This window comes from Bos indicus, chromosome 17 (genome assembly GCF_029378745.1).
Source record: "Bos indicus isolate NIAB-ARS_2022 breed Sahiwal x Tharparkar chromosome 17, NIAB-ARS_B.indTharparkar_mat_pri_1.0, whole genome shotgun sequence".
In the NCBI taxonomy this organism is placed as follows: Eukaryota; Metazoa; Chordata; class Mammalia; order Artiodactyla; family Bovidae; genus Bos; species Bos indicus.
Window position 1 is genome coordinate 63,049,299 of NC_091776.1, and position 9,867 is coordinate 63,059,165.

General features: G+C 43.3%; 1 non-coding gene across 1 annotated transcript; it reads right to left on the reverse strand.

Annotated features, from left to right (window-relative positions):
• Positions 1-2,818: 2,818 nt before the first annotated feature.
• On the reverse strand, positions 2,819-2,890 carry TRNAG-UCC (transfer RNA glycine (anticodon UCC)). The gene has a single exon. It is a non-coding gene; the product is annotated as a tRNA-Gly (tRNA).
• Between the last annotated feature and the right edge of the window lie 6,977 nt (positions 2,891-9,867).

The following is a 9,867-nucleotide window of genomic DNA, read 5'->3' on the forward strand; positions in this document are numbered from 1 at the left end:
TGAATGAACTCTGGGAGTTGGTGATGGACAGGGAGGCCTGGCGTGCTGCAATTCATGGGGTCGCAAAGAGTCGGACACGACTGAGTGACTGAACTGAACTGAACTTAATATTCCTTTGTTTGGATAGACGTTTTTTTCCCCCCACACTGAGCAGTTTGCAGGATCTTAGCTCCCCAACCAGGGATTGAACCTGGGCCCTTGGCAGTGAGAGTCCTAACCACTGGACTGCCAGAGAATTCCTAATAGACCACATGTTGTTCATTCATTTATTGATGGACTTTGGATTGTTTCTACCTTTTAGCTATTCTGAAGAATACTGCTGTGAATGTGGATTGTATAAATATCTGTTTGATTCCCTGCTTTCAGTCCTTTTGTTTGTATACCCAGAAGTGAAATTGCTGAGTCATTCCCTGGTGGCTCAGATGGTAAAGCATCTGCCCGCAATGCCAGAGACCTGGGTGCTACAGTCCATGGGGTCGACTGAGCGACTTCACTTTCACTTTCATAGTAATTCTATGTTTACTTTTTCTGAGGAATACTGTTTTGCATAGTGACTACACCATTTCCCATTTTTACCAGCAATGCACCAGTGTTTCAATTTCTCTACGTTCTCGTCAACACTTGGTATTTTCTGTTTTGTTTTGTTGTTGTTGCTGTTCGTTTGATAATAACCATCCTAATAGACTGAAGTGGTCTCTCACTGTGCTTTTGATTTTTATTTCCTTCATCACTGGACGTTGATCAACCTTTCGTGTGCTTACTCATTTGTGTACCTTCTTCAGAGAAATGTGTATTTCAGTACCTTTGCCTATTTTTCAGCTGGATCATTTGTCACTGAATTGTAGGAGTTCTTTGTATTAATCTCTTATCAGATATGTAATTTGCAAATATTTTCTCCCTTTTTGTGGACTGCCTTCTTACTTTTGCATTGTTGTTGTCTGTATTTATTTCTTTATTTGGCTGCCCTGGGTTGGTTGCAGCCTGTGTGATCGTCCATCCTCACTGTGGCATGTAGGATTTTTAGTTGCAGCGTGTGGGGTCTACTTTCCTGACTAGGGCTCCAACTGGGGACCCTTGCACTGGGAGCATGGAGTCTTAGCCACGTACCACCAGGGAGGGTCCTCTTACTCTGTTGATGGTGTCCTTTGATGTACAAAACTTTTCGTTTTGATGAAGTCCCACTTACCTGTTTTTGTCTTCCGTTGCCTGTGCTTTTGGTGTCATATCCATGAAGTTGTTGCCAAATCCAGTGTCATGAAGCTTTTAGAGTTTTGTAGTGTGGACTCTCATACTTAGAACTTTGATCTATTTTGGGGTTAATTTTTGTGTCTAGTGTAAGGTAAGGGTCCTGCTACTTTCTTTCACCTGTGGATATTAAATTTTCCCAGCACCATCGTTGAAAAGACTGCCTTCCCCCCATCGAATGGCCTCAGCACCGTCCTCCTACACTTGTTCTTGTCTACTCTTTACACAGTCGTCCCTTCGCAGTGTTGGCTTGGGGCTGGGCTCCCTCAGATGATTCTCTGTCCTTCAGGGGTGGAGCGGCGTCTGCAGAGGCAGACGGAGCAGTGCAGAGCCCAGGGCTTTCCCACAGTCTGCGTGTCTGCTACAGGCGGAGAGTTCATGCAGTCCGCCTGCTTCACTGTCTTTGCTGTTCTCCAGTGGCACCTGGAGCCCTGGTCCTAACCCGGACCAGCTCTGAGACTAAGCTCAAGGAATGTTCATTGTTGTTGTTATTGTTGTTCAGTCGCTCAGTCGTGTCCAAGTCTTTGTGACTCCATGGACCGCAGCACTCCAGGCCTCCCTGTCCATCACCAACTCCCGGAGCTTTCTCAAACACATGTCCATTGAGTCGGAGATGCCATCCAACCATCTCATCCTCTGTCGTCCCCTTCTCCTCCTGCCACCAGTCCCTCCGAGCATCAGGGTCTTTTCCAGTGAGCCAGCTCTTCGCATCAGGTGGCCAAAGTATTGGAGCTTCAGCTTCAGCGTTAGTCGTTGCAATGAATATTCAGGATTGATTTCCTTTAGGATTGACTGGTTTGATCTTGCAGTCTAAGGGATCCTCCTGATTAATGATGTTACTGTGTAGGCTTAGGGCATTAGGGGTACAATGGAGCAGATTATCAGATATCAGAATGTTTCATGTAAACATTAAAACTTAGCATGTGCACCTGATGTCTGCTCTGGAGCCCTGCATTTTAGTTACCACGGCTGGTCATGTAGCAGGAACATGTGTGTGTGACCATCTTGTGAGTCTTTTTTTTTTTTTTTTTTTTGGTAAGCTTGACTCTTTTAAAAAAAGAAGTTTAAATTATTTATTTGGTCGCTCCGGGTCTTAGTTGCAGCATACAGGATCTAGTTTCCTGACCAGGGATCGAACCTGTGCCCCCTGCACTGGGAGTGTGGAGTTTTAATTGCTGGACCACCAGGGAAGTCCTGTGTGTGACCTGTCTTCTTATAAGAGCTCTGTTCCAAGACCTAAGCGGCTTTCCTCGGGCAGATAGCTCACATGTCTGTGGTTGACAGAGGGAACTAATCTCAGAAGGCCCTCGGAAAGCGCTGTTCCCCAAAGATGTGGCCATCGGGATGCTGAGGAATGGTGGTTGAATCTCCTGTCCATCACAGCCACCTTCCGCTACCTCCTAACTGGATCTGGCTTTCCCTGGAGGCTGCCACGTAGGGACCTGGCATTTTGGAGGGACCTGCTGTGCTTGGTCTGTCTCAACATCAGTTTCAGGAACCACCCCTCCTACTTCTGGCTGACCCCCCGCCCCCTTTTTTTTTTGGCTATGCCCCAGCGCTTGAGGGATCTTAGTTCCCCGACCAGGGATTGAACCTGGGCCATGGCAGTGGAAGTGCCGAGTCCTAACCATTGGACCGCCAGGGAATTCCCATGCTTCTGGCTTTGATCTGCCTTCCGCTAAGACCTCATGCTCGCACAGGTCACAGAGCGTGGGCAAGGGGAGCAGGAGAGAGTAAAAACCTCCCCTCCCCTCGCCATGCTCCTGGCTGCCATGGGGATGCTGTTATGATTGCCATTTGTGTATTGAAGGGTTTTTTTTTAAGGGAGGGGCATTTTTATTTATTTATTTTGGCCGTGCTGGGTCTTCACTGCTGCGTGGGCTTTTCTCTAGTTGCGGTGAGCCAGGGACTGCTCTCTGGTTGCGGCTTCTCATTGCAGTGCTTTTTTTAAAAAATTTAATTTAATTTAATTTTTAAACTTTACAATATTGTATTGGTTTTGCCATATATCAAAATGAATCCGCCACAGGTATACATGTGTTCCCCATCCTGAACCCTCCTCCCTCCCCGTACCATCCCTCTGGGTTGTCCCAGTGCACCAGCCCCAAGCATCCAGTATCGTGCATCGCACCTGGACTGGCGACTCATTTCATACATGATAGTATACATGTTTCAATGCCATTCTCCCAAATCTTCCCACCCTCTCCCTCTCCCACAGAGTCAAAAAGACTGTTCTATACATCAGTGTCTCTTTTGCTGTCTTGTATACAGGGTTATTGTTACCATCTTTCTAAATTCCATATATATGCGTTAGTATACTGTATTGGTGTTTTTCTTTCTGGCTTACTTCACTCTGTATAATAGGCTCCAGTTTCATCCACCTCATTAGAACTGACTCAAATGCATTCTTTTTAATGGCTGAGTAATACTCCACTGTGTATATGTACCACAGCTTTCTTATCCATTCATCTGATGATGGACATCTAGGTTGCTTCCATGTCCTGGCTATTATAAACAGTGCTGCAATGAACATTGGGGTACATCTTTCAATTCTGGTTTCCTCAGTGTGTATGTCCAGCAGTGGGATTGCTGGATCATAAGGCAGTTCTATTCCCAGTTTTTTAAGGAATCTCCACACTGTTCTCCATAGTGGCTGTACTAGTTTGCATTCCCACCAACAGTGTAAGAGGGTTCCCTTTTCTCCACACCCTCTCCAGCATTTATTGCTTGCAGACTTTTGGATCGCAGCCATTCTGACTGGTGTGAAATGGTACCTCATAGTGGTTTTGATTTGCATTTCTCTGATAATGAGTGATGTTGAGCATCTTTTCATGTGTTTGTTAGCCATCTGTATGTCTTCTTTGGAGAAATGTCTATTTAGTTCTTTGGCCCATTTTTGATTGGGTCATTTATTTTTCTGGAATTGAGCTGTAGGTGTTGCTTGTATATTTTTGAGATTAGTTGTTTGTCAGTTGCTTCATTTGCTATTATTTTCTCCCATTCTGAAGTCTGTCTTTTCACCTTGCTTATAGTTTCCTTTGTTGCACAGAAGCTTTTAAGTTTAATTAGGTCCCATTTGTCTATTTTTGCTTTTATTTCCAATATTCTGGGAGGTGGATCATAGAGGATCCTGCTGTGATGTATGTCAGAGCGTGCTTTGCCTATGTTCTCCTCTAGGAGTTTTATAGTTTCTGGTCTTATGTTTAGATCTTTAATCCATTTTGAGTTTATTTTTGTGTATGGTGTTAGAAAGTGTTCTAGTTTCATTCTTTTACAAGTGGTTGACCAGTTTTCCCAGCACCACTTGTTAAAGAGATTGTCTTTAATCTATTGTATATTCCTGCCTCCTTTGTCAAAGATAAGGTGTCCATATGTGCGTGGATTTATCTCTGGGCTTTCCATTTTGTTCCATTGATTTATATTTCTGTCTTTGTGCCAGTACCATACTGTCTTGATGACTGTGGCTTTGTAGTAGAGCCTGAAGTCAGGCAGGTTGATTCCTCCAGTTCCATTTTTCTTTCTCAAGATTGCTTTGGCTATTCAAGGTTTTTTGTATTTCCATACAAACTGTGAAATTATTTGTTCTAGCTCTGTTAAGAATACCGTTGGTAGCTTGATAGGGATTGCATTGAATTTATAACTTGCTTTGGGTAGTATACTCATTTTCACTATATTGATTCTTCCAATCCATGAACATGGTATATTTCTCCATCTATTAGTGTCCTCTTTGATTTCTTTCACCAGTGTTTTATAGTTTTTTATATATAGGTCTTTAGTTTCTTTAGGTAGATATATATTCCTAAGTATTTTATTCTTTTCGTTGCAATGGTGAATGGAATTGTTTCCTTAATTTCTCTATTTTCTCATTATTAGTGTATAGGAATGCCAGGGATTTCTGTGTGTTGATTTTGTATCCTGCAACTTTACTATATTCATTGGTTAGTTCTAGTAATTTTCTGGTGGAGTCTTTAGGGTTTTCTATATAGAGGATCATGTCATCTGCAAACAGTGAGAGTTTTACTTCTTCTTTTCCAATTTGGATTCCTTTTATTTCTTTTTCTGCTCTGATTGCTGTGGCCAAAACTTCCAAAACTATGTTGAATAGTAATGGTGAAAGTGGGCACCCTTGTCTTGTTCCTGACTTTAGAGGAAATGCTTTCAATTTTTCACCATTGAGGATAATGTTTGCTGTGGGTTTGTCATATATAGCTTTTATTATGTTGAGGTATGTTCCTTCTATTCCTGCTTTCTGGAGAGTTTTTTATCATAAATGGATGTTGAATTTTGTCGAAGGCTTTCTCTGCATCTATTGAGATAATCATATGGTTTTTATTTTTCAATTTGTTAATGTGGTGTATTACATTGATTGGTTTGCGGATATTGAAGAATCCTTGCATTCCTGGGATAAAACCCACTTGGTCATCGTGTATGATCTTTTTAATGTGTTGTTGTATTCTGATTGCTAAAAGTTTGTTAAGGATTTTTGCATCTATGTTCATCAGTGATATTGGCCTGTAGTTTTCTTTTTTTGTGGCATCTTTGTCAGGTTTTGGTATTAGGGTGATGGTGGCCTCATAGAATGAGTTTGGAAGTTTACCTTCCTCTTCATGGCAGTGCTTTCTCTTGTTGCAGAGTGCGGGTCTAGGGCAGGGGCTTCAGTAGTTGTGGTGACGGGCTTAGTTGCCCTGCAACATGTGGAATCTTCTTGGTCCAGGGATCAGACCTGTGTCTCCTGCATTGGCAGGTGGACTCTTTTTCTCCCCCCCTTTGAAAAAGGAGTACGTCAAGGCTGTATATTGTCACCCTGCTTATTTAACTTCTATGCAGAGTACATCATGAGAAACGCTGGGCTGGAAGAAGATGGAATCAAGATTGCCGGGAGAAATATCAATAATCTCAGATAATGCAGATGACACCACCCTTATGGCAGAAAGTGAAGAACTAAAGGGCCTCTTGATGAAAGTGAAAGAGGAGAGTGAAAAAGTTGGTTTAAAGCTCAACATTCAGAAAACTAAGATCATGGCATCTGGTCCCATCACTTCATGGAAAATAGATGGGGATACAGTGGAAACAGCGGCTGACTTTATTATTTTGGGTTCCAAAATCACTGCAGATGGTGATTGCAGCCATGAAATTTAAAGACACTTACTCCTTGGAAGGAAAATTATGACCAACCTAGATAGCATATTAAAAAGCAGAGACATTACTTTGTCAACAAAGGTCTGTCCATCAAGGCTATGGTCTTTCCAGTAGTCATGTATGGATGTGAGAGTTGGACTATAAAGAAAGCTGAGCACTGAAGAATTGATGCTTTTGAACTGTGGTGTTGGAGAAGACTCTTGAGAGTCCCTTGGACTGCAAAGAGATCCAACCAGTCCATCCTAAAGGAGATCAGTCCTGGGTGTTCATTGGAAGGACTGACGTTGAAGCTGAAACTCCAATACTTTGGCCACCTCATGCAAAGAGCTGACTTATTTGAAAAGACCTTGATGCTGGGAAAGATTGAGGGCAGGAGGAGAAGGGGACAATAGAGGATGAGATGGCTGGATGGCATCACCGACTCGATGGACATGAGTTTGGGTGAACTCTGGGAGTTGGCGATGGACAGGGAGGCCTGGCGTGCTGTGGTTCATGGGGTTGCAAAGAGTCAGACATGACTGAGCAACTGAACTGAACTTGGTTCTTTTTTTAAAAAAAAGTTATTTTTAACCAGAGGATAATTGCTTTACAATGTTGTGTTGGTTTCTGTAATACATCAACATAGGTATGCATATGTCCCCTCCCTCTTGAACCTCCTTTCCACCCCTCTAAGTTATTACAGAACCAGGTTGAGTTCGTTGAGTCACACAGCAAATTCCCAATGGCTATCTATTTTACATATGGTAATGTGTATTTTTCAGTGATATTTGTTTTTCTGACCTACTTCACTCGTATAACAGGCTCTAGGCTCGTCACTTGAACTGATTCAAATCCATTCCTTTTCATGGCCGAGTAATATTCCATTGCACGCACGCACGCACGCACACACACACACACACACACACACACACACACACCCCGCAACTTCTTTATCCATTCATCTGTTAATGGACATCTAGGTTGCTTCCATGTCCTGGCTATTGTAAACAGTGCTGTAATGAACATTGGGGTACATGTGTCTTTTAGAATTGTGGTTTTCTCAGGGTATATACCCAGTGGTGGGATTGTTGGGTCATATGGTAGTTTTATGGAGAAGGCAATGGCACCCCACTCCAGTACTCTTGCCTGGAAAATCCCATGGGCAGAGGAGCCTGGTAGGCTGCAGTCCATGGGGTTGCTAAGAGTCGGACACGACTGAGCGACTTCACTTTGACTTTTCACTTTCATGCATTGGAGAAGGAAATGGCAACCCACTCCAGTGTTCTTGCCTGGAGAATCCCAGGGAGGGGGGAGCCTGGTGGGCTGCCATCTATGGGGTCGCACAGAGTCGCACGACTAAAGTGACTTAGCAGCATGGTAGTTTTATTCCTAGTTTTTAAAGAAATCTCCATACTCTTCTCCATAGTGGCTGTATCAATGTACATTCTCATCAGCAGTACAAGAGGGTTCCCTTGTCTCTACATCCTCTCCAGCATTTGTTGTTTGCCAAGTTTCTGATGAAGGCCGTTCTGACTGGTATGAGATGATACCCCATTTTCGCTTTGGTTTGCATTTCCCTAATGATAAGTGATGTTGAGCAATTTTTTCACGTGCTTATTAACCATCTGTACGTCTTCTTTGGAGAAATGTCTGTTTAGGTCTTCTGGCAAGTGGATTCTTAACCACTGGACCACTAGGGAAGTCCAAGGAGGGATGTTTTAATAGCGTTTGAGATAATTGTGGATTTTTAAAAATGACTGTATTTATTTGGCTGTGTCAGGTCTTAGCTGTGGCTCTCAGGATCTTGGTCATGTCAGGCAGGGTCTTTAAGCAAAGATCCCGAGACTGCTCAGGCTTCAGTAGCTGTCGTGAGTCGACTTAGTTTCTCCAAGGCACATGGGATCTTTGTTCTCTGACCAGATAGCAATGCCTGCTGCATTGCAAGGCAGACTCTTTACCCCGGGGCCACCAAAGTGAAAGTCGCTCAGTCCTGTCCGACTCCTTGCCACCCCATGGACTATAAAGTCCATGGGATTCTCCGGGCCAGAATACTGGAGTGGGTAGCCTTTCCCTCCTCAGGTTTTTATATTAAATGTGTTCGGTTGGTTTAAAAGTGAAAACCACTTCATCTGAACACCACCACCACCAACAAAACCTAATTTCTATACCACAGATGACCTCTGCCTGCATTTGAACTTCATGAAATTACGGTACAATGTGGACTCTTTGGAGTCTTTTTTCACTCAGCACTGTCTGTGAGATTCATCTGTGATGTCAAAGTATGGTGAGCAGTTTATTCTTTTTTCCAAGCTGTGTATTTACTGCGTGAATATGCCATGAGCTGTTTATGCATTCTACCGTTGATGGGTTTTTGGGTGGTTCCTAGTTTTTCATGTAGGTCATGCAGATATGAGCATTTTTTTGCCTGTGTCTTTTGAGACACAGCTCTCAGTTGTGTTGGATGTACGCCCGGTGGGGTGGAATTGCCAGTCACGGGGCACGGATATGTTTAGGGGTTACTGGGCACTGTTTCTCCACAGCAGTTCTACCTATTTACTCCCCTGCTCACAAGAGGGACAATTCCAGCGGCTCCATGTCTCAGCTGACCCTTGTTTTGAGATGCCTTTTTCAGGGCAAGGGGCAGGTCTTTTTTTAAAATTCAGTTTTAAGACTTTATTATTATTATGGCCTCACGGCATGGCATGTGGGATCTAGTTTCCTGACCAGGGATCGAACCTGCCCTCCCTGCATTGGAAGCATGGAGTCTTAACCCATGGACCATCAGGGCAGGGAAGTCCTATTATCATTATTCTTATTTGGAGCAGAGAAAGATTTATTGCAGGGCCATGCAAAGGAGAACAGGCAGTTAGTGGTAAAAAATGAACAAACAAACAAACCGCAAGCACAACTGAACCTAAGACTTTATTTGAGAGCAGTTTTAGGTTCCCAGTCAAATGGGGAGGAAAGTAGTGAGATTTCCCATTTCCCTCCCCCCGACGGGACACTCGCAGCCTCCACCATCGTCACCGTGCCCACGAGATGGGGACTTTGTCACTAGTCACAGCCCTAGGGTGACACGCACTTACCCAGAGAACAGATTTTATATCAAGGTTCACCCTTGGTGTTACGTAGTTTGGACAAGTGTATAATGACATGGACCCTCCTTTATAGTATCATATGGTGTTTTCCCTCAGAGGGCAGGTTCTTAACTGTTTTTTCAATTTGTTCTAGAATAACTGGTCTAGTCCTTTTTTCTGCCCCCCTGCTTCTTCTAGGATAAATTCTGTTAATTTCTGTTTCCCCAGAAAATAGACCATTTATGTAGATTTAAAATTTCACAGGTGTAACTTACAGGTTTTGACATATACTGTTTTCATTTTATAGTAATTTTTTCCCAAAATACAATATGCAAAGATTAAATCATATTGCAAGTCTTCTAACAAAACAAAACCCTCGGTGTCCTGTCTCACCTTCTCACTTTCCCAGATTGGCTCCGTACTGATA